Genomic DNA, 13,400 nt, shown 5'->3' with positions numbered 1-13,400 from the left:
GAAATCGTGAATACGCCACTGAATATCTGCTTGCACGCATAAGCACACAATTTCACACACATACACACACACTCTCTCTCTCTCTCTCTCTCTTTCTCTCTCTCTCTCTCTCTCTCTCTCTCACACACACACACACACACACACATACACACACACACACATTCATCCTGTCTGTCTGTCTGTCTCTCTCTCTCTCTCTCTCTCTCTCTCTCTCTCTTTTTCTGTCTCCCTCTCACAAACACTCTAATTCAATCATTTTCTCTCATAGTTGCAGTTGCGTAAAAGCAAGCGTCCCCTGTTTGCTGAAAAGCTGTTCATTAAAACCGAATTAGTGTGACGGCGGGATGCAAATACTTATTTTCAAGTCTCCTGCAGTTCAAACCCCGATCGCTGCACACACATCAGACAGCCCGATACGGCAATCGATGCCGGTCGACCCCGCAACGTAACAGATGACGCAGCGAGTGACGGGAGCACGCGGAATTTTTCTCCACTCGCTGGCTCCGTAGCTTATTTTCACAATTTAGTGGCGCTGGGTCCGTTGGAATTGCAAAAAGCAAATGTACTTACGACGCCAAAACTTGATCATTTTTTTCAAAATTCACAAAACTTAGCTACAGTTTGTGCGTCAAACATTTATGTATGTATACAGGGTGATTCTGAAAAATACCGACAAAATTCAGGAGGTGATTCCTGGCAGGTCAAAGAACAAAATAGTCTACATGAACATACGTGCGTTCGGAAATACACATGTTCTAAGATAGATGGCACCAGCCGTCGTTATGCCGGGCGTCCATCATTAGGGAATTAGGCAGGGCTGTTAAAGGTCTACGAACCCATAAATTCTAATGGATTCTATTGGATTTCGCAACAGTACCGGAACCTTTTCTCTCGCACAACTTAAATTCGGTCCAAGTTACGTTTTGTTTAATTTCAATACGGAAATTGTACCGGATTTAAATTGATCAGAAAAAAGGTTGGTGGACCGTATTTAAATTGATCCGGAAAAAAGGTTCCTGGGCCGAATTGTAATACTTTACAGATAAAAAGGTTCCTTACGACCCAGAACCCATTTACGAATACCGATTTTTTTCTCCTGGACCGGAATCGAATTTATTTAAAATTCGTGAACCCTTAACAACCCTGGCATTAGGCGCCTCAACGTGAGGTAACAAATTCATTCGATGGTCTATTTTCACAAACGGACGAACATTCACGTTTCGAGTTGTTCAAAATGCTCATTTAAGTCAACTAAAATGGGCATTTTTTTATACTGCTCTTAATTTATAAGTCAAAGTTCCTGATAAACTTAAAGAAACCTGGACCATATCCTATTCGCAGTCTTGACGTGAAGCGTTCAACATGTGGCATATTATATTATATATATATACACACACACTATATATATATATATATATATATATATATATATATATATATATATATATATATAAAAGATATGTGATTTATGTATCTTGAATCTGAAGGTAAAATTCCAAATTTGTACGCATGTTGCCTCACATCTAAACTTCAATCCATTATTGTTCGCAAATTCAATTATCCTGATAAGAGTAATCCGTTGAGCATTCAATTTCTAACTTAACCTCCAGCAGAAAGTGAATATTTCAATTTAAAAAAATAATCTTGCTTATCTAACTACAAATAACTCCATTTATGCTTCACTTCAATGGACAGGTTGCGAAATTTCTACCCAAATGAAAAATTGAATTTCTTCTTTGAAAAAGAACTGCAAGGTACGAACAATAGCAGTGAAGTCATTATCTCAACAACAAAAGCAGCTGATTGAATAACATATCACATGCAACCTTTCAACCGACCATCCAGCGAGCCCTTTCAGGCGATTACGGCCTCCGCGGGTGCGAGTTTCAGTTAAAGACTCTCTGCTGGGGGTGGCAATATAATACACAGTCGCTGAGTGGCAGTGTAGCTAACTGTTAGGACATGTCACTACGAGCAGGAACTTTTCTTCCCCATTTTGACACTATAGTCAAAGGAATAATCTCGGAAGAGATTATCGCCACAGGTTATACGTAACAATAACAACATTAATTTTTTTTGAACTACACTCTGTCCCGGAAATCTTTGGAACGAGCGAACGAAAAGCAAGTCTCTGCGCAAGTTTTGACAACAGAGGGCTCTACTAATGAACCCGTGAAGGGAATGGGTTTGCGTGAGGGGTGAAGAGCGACTGCAGTTACCAGCCTTAACAGCACCGTGTACTGGTTCGATCCGCCCACTCGTTTTCTCCCCTTCTCTAACGTTATGCGCGGCCTTGTTCCAGAGATCCCCAGGATAGAATATACATAAATATAAACTTGCTTGATGAAAATGAAAGTTGTGTCACCGACTGGTACATAGAGGAAATGATGAGAACACAAGAAAAGCGAACGGAAGAACCAGGAAGGGATAACCGCGACGGCCTCCGTGGCGAAGTAGTCACAGCAGTGGCGGCAAATAGGAGGGCAGACGCCCCCCACTTTTGCCCCCGCACTATGCTACACCTTATCTACCAAGGAAAAGTAAACTGTCCTTGCCTCCCCAATTTTGAATTTTTGGTATCTAGCCCCCTCCCCCAGGTTTGGATCCCAATCGCCGCCACTGAGTTACGGTACATGGTACGAATCTAGAGATCTAAGAGAAGACTGGTTAACATCGTATTTGTCCCATCATCCATTTCATATGTTCATCATTCATTCTCATCTTCGCGATTAACTTTTATTTTACATCACTTGTCTTCCACTTGCTGGGGATGAAATTGATACAGTGACAATCAGGACCACACAACACAAACCACCACAGAAAATTATTATACTGACTGTGAGTTCACACACCAGAGCCTCGTAAGCCTCCAAAACGTAACCCAGGGTGTATTACGTGAAAGAGAGATTGTAATTTAAGTTTATTCAAAGACGTTCACTCCTTGTAACCCTGTATCGAATCCTTGTCTACTTTTGTGACAAAACTGCGACGGAAAATAATTCCTTTCGAGAGTATAACCAGTTTGCTACGAAATAACAATCGCAAAACTCAAAATATATTCATTGATTTTTTTAATTATGGACATGTCAGCGCATCTGCAACAAGCCCCTAACAATAAAATAACATGTCTGCTAAATAATTTTCTCACTCGATTTACGAGGGTCATAGCAAAAGTAATGAACATTTATTTATTATGGTCAAATCTGTAACAGCAGAACAATGTATTCTTGAACATCGTAAGATAGCAGAAGCTTTCATCATATGACCAGTATTACTGCTAACAAAATCCCGGACAACCATGTTTCGTCAGCGTGCTGCTATTGAATTTCTCGTTAAAGAGGAAATCCCCGTTGCAGAAATTCATCCGAGACTTCAGCGTACCTATGAGCATGGGTGTTAGTAGTGTTAGAAAATGGGTGAAACATTTTACAGATGGCAACACGAGCAACCAAGATCAGCCTCTTAGCGGTCGCCCTCGAAAAGCATCAACTGAATGCAACAAGGAGACGGATGGGAAGATTTTCTTGAACCTGGGCAAACCATTAATGCTGCTCGTTTTGTCCAGATACTGTACAAGCTCCGTCGTTCATTGGGCGATAAACGTCGGGAAGAAACATCATCCTCCAACGTGACAAAGATCGGCTCCACTCAGTTCGCCTCACAGCGGGAGAGATTGACAAAATGGGGTCGGAAGTTCTTCCACACCCCTCGTATATCCCTGATCTGGCACCATCATATTACCATCTGTTTGGATTTGTGAAGGATCAGATGCGAGGCCAATGTTGTGAGACAATGGAAGCAATTAAAGAAGTGAGTCAGTGTCTTATACAGGCTGGAACGGAGTTCTTCAGCAGAGGTAACTGCCATTAGAACTTCCAGAACGGTGGGGATAATGTGTAGAAAGAAGTGGAGATTATTTTAGAAAGCAAATAGAATACTGTAGATTTAGGCTATTACTTAAGTTTTTCGATAATACATCATGATAATTAAATAACATTGTTGATTGATTGATTTGGTGTTTTAAGTCCACTTTATACACAGTAAGGCTAATCGGGACTGGACCTACAGTTTAAAGTGCCTCCACAGGTATCGAACCCGGGAGCCCTTGATTACAAGGCGGACGCTACCCCCGCGCCATCGGGGAGACCCTTTAAATAACATTGTTGCTCATTACTTTTGGTAGGGATCGTAATTAAACCTTCGACTCCTTTCTTACCAACTACTAAAACTATACAATCTCCGAGGATCAAATCTCCATACCTAGGATAAAAGTTGGGGCTGTAAAGGGACACTCAGCACAAATAATGACAAGCACACGAACAACACGACCCCACAGAGTTGCATCCTGGCTGTGGGTCAAGGTGCCAGAGCCTCGCTTGCCTGAAAGATTGCATTACCGCGGTGTAGTAAGTGGAAGTGAGTTCTACTTTTGGGTGCATTCTCAGGACACACCCTTACATGCGCAAAATTCAAAGACGTATCTTTCACAGATGAGGCACTCAGGACTGGGCATACAGTTTAAGATGTTCTTGGAAGATCAGAAATGTGCCAACACTGAGAAATGAGCCAAATACCAATTGAGTACAAGATTTAAATTTGATTTTAATCTCGTATTAAATACATTTTTAACAAGAATTTTGTTAGTTGATGGAGATATTGTGTGTCTTGTATGATAAGGAAGGCACTCTTCTCCCTACTACTTATGACTTCGTTTATGTTTAATACTGTACTTCTATCGCAATATCCTAACTTAAAATATTGATAGTATTAAGAAGATATGTACAGTCACCGCAATAAAATGCGGGTTATTAAACAGTGTGTTGCCTAACTCTAACGCGATGATCGAATTTACTATTGAAGACTTCGCTCTTTGCTGTTGTGTTAGGCAACACACATCACGGCGGCCTCCATGACGCCACAGATCCCAGGTTCGAATACAGGCCTAAGCATGGGTGTTCCTTGTGTGTCCCTTATCAATTTTATTATATCATCACTTATCCTCATTTTTGCGATTAAGCAACATAAATTCGAAGTAAAATAAACCAAATCAAACACTTCACATTGTGCATGGTAGCGAGTATTTCAGGATCTTGGTGTCCGATTTTTATTGCGGATGACTGTACTACTAAATTCTCTTTTGAAAATTGCTTATAAAATGTAAAACGGTAGAGACACTGGAATAGAAACGGTCAATGCATCTTGTTGGCTTTATATTAAGCAATGTACAACAAGCAATTTTGGAAGAAAGGAGTTTCTTATTTGTTAATTTGATTTTCTTTAAGTCCACTTTATGCATGGATAGGCTAATCGGGACTTCAAAAACAGTTTAAAGTTTGATCCTAACCGCTGTGTAATGTTCCTCCACCGGGTATCGAACCCGGGATCTCTTGATTACAAGACGACAATATTACCATTACGCCATCTGGGAGGCTAATAGCTACTTATGTAACAATGTATTCTGTTCGGTCGAACTGTTGTTTCAGAGCAAATGCAGTATGTTGAGTATGTTTGGAGTAGTGCCATTGGGTCAACTCTAGTGACATTGCTGAAGATTAGTTGGCAACATTGCTGAGGGACATAGCGTGACAGAACTGGGGACGGGTCAGTCCATGGAGGGAAAAAAAATACAAAAGAAGAGCTTTGATGAACACGCAACCTGTCAACGAAAAAGTTTTTTTTTCCCAGACCTCCCCCATCTCACTCACACCCTCGAAGTAGCGGGGGTAAATTTAATTATAGTGCGAAACAGGGGTTTCCCAAAAACAACCCTTGGGTAAACTACATGCTCTCACTCGCATGCAACGCTATTTCATGATCACTCAATGTCAGTCCAAGGAGCGTGGGAGCAGATACCCCTTTTTTGCTGCGATTAAAAGGGGGATGGCTTGTACAATGACACGACCCTACTGGACATGCCTGATAGCCAGATACTGTAATTGGTGTTAATTAGGATTAATTTGCAGGCGCCACATGCTGTCTGAATATGTCATCAGAGGTTTTCAGCTATCCTAGACTCCTGTGTATAGTCTAATGGGGAACAAACTGGCTTCAGAAACTGAATATCTGAAAGAGGATGCTACTCGTATATTCAATAGCAGGAGCAAAATGTGCTTTGTAGATCTCCGAAAGGCCTTTGATTAAGTGAGTTCAGAAAGACTGATGAATGTTTACACCGTAATATATATCAGATTCGATGTACAGGAAGTAATAACGAACCTACCCATCAATTCAAAAGCTAAAGTAAGAAACATTATTATTATTATTATTACCTAGGTATTATTATTTATTATCTCAATAGGGTTACAATTAAGCCTCTGTTGCCAGGGGTGCTTAGGCTTAGTGGTGGGGAAATTCTGGACATTATGATGATACACCACGCTAACAATTTAATTCTCGATTTGTAAAAACAGAAGTCAAAGATATCACCTTCTAATCAAGTGATCCTGGATTCGATCCTCCGTGGTGAAACATTACAAAATGCATTCGATCCTGATTTAAACTGTAGATTCAACAAAGAGAGTAAAATTTGAAGTAACCAAGCTCACTGAACTGTGCTGACGTCCTCGTTAAAAACCTCTCTTTTCCACAAAAAAAAGTATAAAAATGAGAATGAAGGCAACTTGTTGGTGCTGTGCGAGTCTTTTAATCATCCATTTGAGTAGTCGACTTTGACACTCGCCGGGAACTTGAGCCTATTCTTCTGGTCAGAGAGATACTCGGTGTGGTCCTACATTTCCACATAATGTAAAGTTCAAAGGAACTAGGTGCTTCTCTTTGGTCTGTAATCTGAGAGGAAGATCAGAGGCAGACGAAAACAGGAGACAGAAACCCCATAACAATATCCCATCACTCGGTGAAAAGTAAAGAAAGAACAAGGAAGCGTTAACCATACACGTGTTTTGAAAGCGAAGGTATCATTACTGCATTCATTACTCGGTGCACTAGATAAATCTTCCACTTCTGTGTTTGAGAAAGCGTCACAATTAAGGACCCTTTCTACTATGAGATTTGTTGCGTGATTTGTGCTCTGTGCTTGAAGAAACGTATTTGTTTCAGCTCATCATTTTATTCTTGGAAAATAAAAATAAGAAACACGTGTATACAAACATTTTCCGTGTTCCTAGAAACATGAGAAACATGTTTGCTTCACCTTGCTCATGTTCTGAAACAAAATTTTACTGAAACCATTTTTAAAATTTTAATATTGAAAACAAAATAATATTTTATGAAGACTAGAATATGTTTCTATTGCACTAAAACATTTAACTTATTCTCTTTTAAAAGTATTAATTATGAAAACAAAGGGTAAAAGTTGTGTATTTTACTTTATTTTTAGAAAGTCTATAGTTTCTTAATAGCTTTTTGCACTGCTTTTGCACGATTTTTTCTTATCCTCTTCCTTTGTTTTCTCCACTTCTTCTAGCACTAACTGTGCCATAGCCTAATTCTGTAGCAAAGGAGTTAAAGCAGCGCGCTACGGCCAGGTTTCCCTGGTTCTGATCCCGGCCTGGGTATGAGTTTTCTCTGTAAGTGTCCCTTCTTCAATTTCATCATATCATCACTCATCCTCATCGTCGCGATTATCCAAAAGTGGCAGAAAAGACACACTAAATAACAAAATTAAATATATAAGTATATATATATATATATATGGCACCGCTGCCGTGACGTCTACGGCGTTATGCTTTTCGCTCCGGCTACGCGTCGAGTCTCCTGGGGGAAAGCGTAGCAACTTTTCTCCTGAGATTTCAGCCTGTGTATGGGACAGGTAGCCACCCACCATCGTGAGGAAATTGGGGAGCTACGAATAGAATGTGTAGCGAAACCTGGTCGTGGAAACCTACAACGACTGGTGGTTCGTCGTGCTGACCACACGTCCCCCTGTAACTCGTTGGATGATCTCCCACCTCGGTAGGTGGGAGTGAGGCCGGCAGTCGCTAGGTAGACCCTGCCCTCACGGCCTGTTGGGCCACGGGTTATTATTATTTTATATATTCATTTATCTGCAAACAAAAATTGCAGTCACAGATTATGACTACATGATGGAATCGAAATCTCGGTACAATTTCAGTGTATTGTTTTTTTTATTGTGCTGGTTTAGTTCTGTGTTTGAACACAACAATGTTCTTCTCCTCATCACTCTTTCAATCTGTCTTATGTTTAGTTCCCCGCAATACAGTAACTAAAACGAAGCCACAAATTGAGTCATGACAACAAAGAGATACTGGATTTACTTGCTTAAAGGTAAAAAGGTAAAGTGTTCCCCTGTGCTTAGCACCACGCCATGAAGGCGTATAGGGGGTGTGGGGGTAACGCTTGCTTATTAAAAAAATACTAATTAAAGGCAAAAAAATTAAAAACTTCCTGTACTGACATTATTGACCATTTTGCATCTCAGTGCTCTCAACTCGTATTAAAACTTCACTGTGTGACAGAAACAAACGGCAAGGAATTTAGGCATCGCCAATCTAAAAATCCATCATGTTAAAATGTTTTGATTCAAAAGATTCTCATACCCAAATATGTTCATGTAAATTTTTCATAATGTGATATATTCTGTGAAGCAATTTTTTTTACGTTTAGATTGTCCTGTGGCCTAGAAGAGGAGAGAAATAAAACTTCTTATTTCCAGTTTAGTTCGTTTGAATAATGGCTTAAAAGTTAACATGCAGTATCAGGTTTGAATTATGGCTTCTTAAAATTTAACAGGTTATGGGCCCAGCCCAGGTGTTCATGAACTGTGCTGCAATGTACTTTGGAGTTGCTTCATCACAGTGAAAAAATTTATCGTAAATTTTTGTGATGTACTCATGACTGATCACATGATATGATAATGTATGTAGTGCTTGTGAAGCTTTGAATCGAAATTTGTGCAATGTAATTTTTTTTGTACGAAAATTACGGTGTCAAGAAAATTGAAACAAATTCGATACTACAATGACGACTCCAATCGTGATTAATAGTGGACAGCCAAACATTGAAAAACTGGAAGGTGTTAAGAATTACGCCACGTGGAAGTTCGTAATGAAATTAACTCTTGGTAGCAGAGCATGGTTTATGATCGATAGTGGTTTATGGGACTGTATCGAAGCAGCTACTCCAGTGGATCCAGTTCGAGACCAGAAAGCGTATGCCAAGATTTGTTTGTGCGTGCATTCTTCTTGCTACCCACATGTTAGAAATGCTGAAAGTGCAAAGGCAGCATGGAAAAATTTGAAGGCAGCTTACGAAAATCAAGGTATAAGTAGGCGCTTAGCAATTAAAAGAAGACTGACCAGAGTGCGTTATGAAGATTTTCCTTCAATGGACTTGTACCTTGGTGAAATAATCTCATTACAACAAGAGTTGGCGGACGTGGGTTGCAGTGTCGATGATGAAGAAATCGCCGAAATTATGTTGATTGGATTGCCTGAAGAGTTTAATCCTTTGGTAATGGGTATTGAAGGAACACAGACGAAACTTACCAGCGAGTTTGTGAAGTCACGGCTCATGCAGGGTGATTTTCGACGAAGTGAAAATGTTTCCAAGGATTCTGCATATTTAGCTTCAGATAAGAAGAAGGGTCCATTTGTACCTATTTGCCATCATTGCAAGAAGGAAGGCCACATAAAGCCTAGATGTCCTCAACTACAGAAGTCTAAGAAGCGGATGAAGAAACCTACAGTTACGAAGCAAGGACCAAGTTCTTCGCAACACAATAATTCGTTTTTGTTGACTACCCACAGTGCTTATGCCAGTAAAATATTTAATGATGATGACTGGTTACTAGATTCAGGGTGTACTTCACACATGAGTAAACGTAAAGATTGGTTTGATAATTATTCAAATTCTAAATCATCTGAAATTACCATTGCAAATAATCAAAAGGTGATCAGTAATGGAATTGGTGATGTGAAAGTAAAACTCAAAAATAATGTGCAGAAGTTAATATCTGAAGTGATGTATGTTCCAGATATTACTGCTAATTTGTTGTCTGTTAACAAAGTTACTGAAAAAGGTTATGTTATGCTTTTCGATGACAAACGGTGTAGTGGTTACAATGTATCTGATATTGAGATTAAGGCTACTCCAAAATTTACAGCAACAAAGGTAGGTGGCATTTATAAGTTAGACCAGGCTGAAAATTTGTCCATGATGAATTTAAACAATACTACTGTAAATTCTCTTGAAAATTGTGAAGAGACAGTAGCTATGTTGTCAGTTAATGCTTCACAAGATGTATGGCATAAACGTTTAGGTCACTTGAATCTAAAAGGAATGATATCTTTGAGAGATAATTTAGCTGATGGAGTATGTTTTCATGACACCCCAAAACAATGTATCCCTTGCATTGAGGGGAAGCAGAAAACTGCATCCTTTCCCAAGGGAGTGGCAAAAAGAGCTAAAGAAAAACTAGAGTTAATACATTCTGATGTTTGTGGACCAATGTCCGAATCAAGTTGGGGTGGTGCACGATATTTTGTTACTTTTACTGATGATTATACTCGCAAGAGTTTTGTATATTTTCTTAAATTTAAGCATGAAGTATTTGAAAAATTTGTAGAGTTCAAAGCTTTTGTAGAAAATCAGTGTAATTTAAAAATTAAGAAACTTAGATCAGATAATGGTACAGAATACTGTAACAAGAAATTTTCTGCATTTCTTAGTGAACATGGTATAATCCATGAGACAAGTGTTCCATATACTCCGCAACAAAATGGAGTTGCTGAGAGACTAAACAGAACAGTTGTAGAAAAGGCTAGAACCATGCTTCATGATGCTAATCTCAGTAAGAGATATTGGGCTGAAGCAATTTCAACAGGTGTATACCTGAAGAATGTTTGTCCTACAGTTGCAATTAAAGATGCTACTCCAGAGGAAATGTGGACAGGACATAAAGTTAATCTAAGTCATCTTCGTGTATTTGGTTGTACAGCATATGTTTTGACACCAGACTATAAACGAAAAAAGATGGATAGTAAGTCGAAGCCATACATTATGGTAGGTTACTGTGAGTTTACAAAAGGTTATAGATTAGCTGATACTTCTAATTCTGGTAAGGTTATTAAAGCAAGAAGTGTTATATTCCTGGAAAATGTTGCAGGGTCATGTGTCGATAAGACAGATGTCAACACTGACATGTCTTCTGATGTAATTTTACCTCTGACTGTACAGATACCATTTAGTGGATCACAAGTTAAAAACAATGACAGTCAAAATATTGTAGGTGCTAGACAGAAATCTGAAGAAAAGTCAAGTGACACTTTAGGTGTTGATAGTAAAGTCGGCGAATTATCAGAAGTAACAAATTCAGAAACTGCTGAATGTTCTAATGTAGGTAGTGATTTTTCTCAAAATGTAGAACAAGAAAATGGTAGACCTGTTAGAAATAAGCAATTACCAATTTGGATGGGTGATTATGATTTATCCGACACATCCTTTATGAGTTTTGAGGAACCTGTAAGTTTTGAAGATGCCACAACATGCAAAGAAAATTCCAAATGGAAGAGAGCGATGGATGATGAATATAAATCACTCTTGAAGAATGAAGTTTGGGAATTAGTAGATCGTCCAAAAGACCAGAGTGTAGTTAAATGTAAATGGGTATATAAAGTAAAACAAGATGTAAATGGGGATGTAGATAGATACAAAGCTAGATTAGTAGCACGGGGCTTTACGCAACGATACGGTATCGATTATGAAGAGACGTTTGCACCTGTTGTAAGACACTCTACTCTCAGACTTTTGTTTGCTATTGGTGTGGAATACAATATGGACATAGATCATATTGATATAAGTACTGCATTCCTGAATGGTGATTTAAATGAGACAATTTATATGGAACAACCACAAGGTTATCAGGTTGATAATAAAGTGTGTCTACTCAAAAAGAGTTTGTATGGTCTAAAACAAGCAAGTAGAGCTTGGAATCAGAAAATACATGATGTATTAATCAAAATGAAATATGATCAATCAAAATGTGAACCTTGTGTTTATACAAAATGTATAAAGGGTAAAAAGATGATTGTAGCATTGTATGTTGATGATATTTTTGTATTTAGTGAAGATGCATGTGAAAAACAAATGTTGATCCATGTACTGAAAGAACATTTTGATGTTAAACTATTGGGACCAGTAAGACATTGTCTAGGAATGGAGGTTGACAGGAATAAGAAATTGAATACTCTAACTTTATCTCAAAAGCAGTATACTAAACAGTTACTTACACGTTTTGGTATGAATAATTGCAAAACTGTTTCAACTCCCATGGAGCTAAATGTAAAATTAGAAAAAGCTGAGAAATGTGAAACCAAATTTCCCTATCAGCAATTGGTAGGTAGTCTCATGTATCTAGCAGTTTGTACGCGACCAGATATTGCTTTTGCTTGTAGTAAACTCAGTCAATTCAATAATTGTTATGATGTAAGACATTGGGTTGCAGCAAAAAGAGTCTTAAGATATTTGGCAGGTACACTAGATTATAAACTTAAATTTCAAAAAGGTGGAAATGAAGTAAAAGTGTACACAGATGCTGACTGGGCTAATGATTTGGTAGATCGTAAGTCATACAGTGGTTTAGTTGTAAAATTTGGAGGCTCAATTGTAAATTGGGAATCAAGGAAGCAACGAACAGTTGCATACTCAAGTACCGAGGCAGAGTATTATAGTTTGGGTGATGCTGCCAAAGAGGCACAATTCATGAAAAATTTGTTATCAGAGATAATTGATATTAAGGTGACAATTACAATTTTTAATGATAATTTAAGTGCTCATAAAATTGTTGAAAATTCTCAGCACCATAGGCGTACAAAGCACATTGATGTACGACATCATTATATTAGGGATGCTGTTCAACAAGGAGATTTTCATTTGGTTTATCAACCAACAAATGATATGATAGCAGATTTGTTAACAAAACCTGTATCTAAAATTGTGCATGACAATTATGTATCACAGTTAGGTATGAAATAATTATAGTCACATGTATGTAAAGTATACATATTTGAGTAAGGGGAAGTGTTAAAATGTTTTGATTCAAAAGATTCTCATACCCAAATATGTTCATGTAAATTTTTCATAATGTGATATATTCTGTGAAGCAATTTTTTTTACGTTTAGATTGTCCTGTGGCCTAGAAGAGGAGAGAAATAAAACTTCTTATTTCCAGTTTAGTTCGTTTGAATAATGGCTTAAAAGTTAACATGCAGTATCAGGTTTGAATTATGGCTTCTTAAAATTTAACACATCATTCCTGCTGTCACACGCTGGGACGAAAGGAAGCGGCTCAAATACAAGCAGGAGAATGTCCCTGAATCGCCAATATCAAGGAAACAAACTATAGTACATAAATTTTTTGACCAACTCTATGCTTCCTTACCCCATACATTTTAATTGTACAGTCACGGTCTAGGTTGTAACGA

This window comes from Lepisma saccharinum, chromosome 5 (assembly GCF_977018435.1).
Source record: "Lepisma saccharinum chromosome 5, izLepSacc3.1, whole genome shotgun sequence".
NCBI classification, from domain to species: domain Eukaryota; kingdom Metazoa; phylum Arthropoda; class Insecta; order Zygentoma; family Lepismatidae; genus Lepisma; species Lepisma saccharinum.
The sequence above is the reverse complement of the archived record's forward strand: the minus strand, read 5'-3'. Positions refer to the sequence as shown.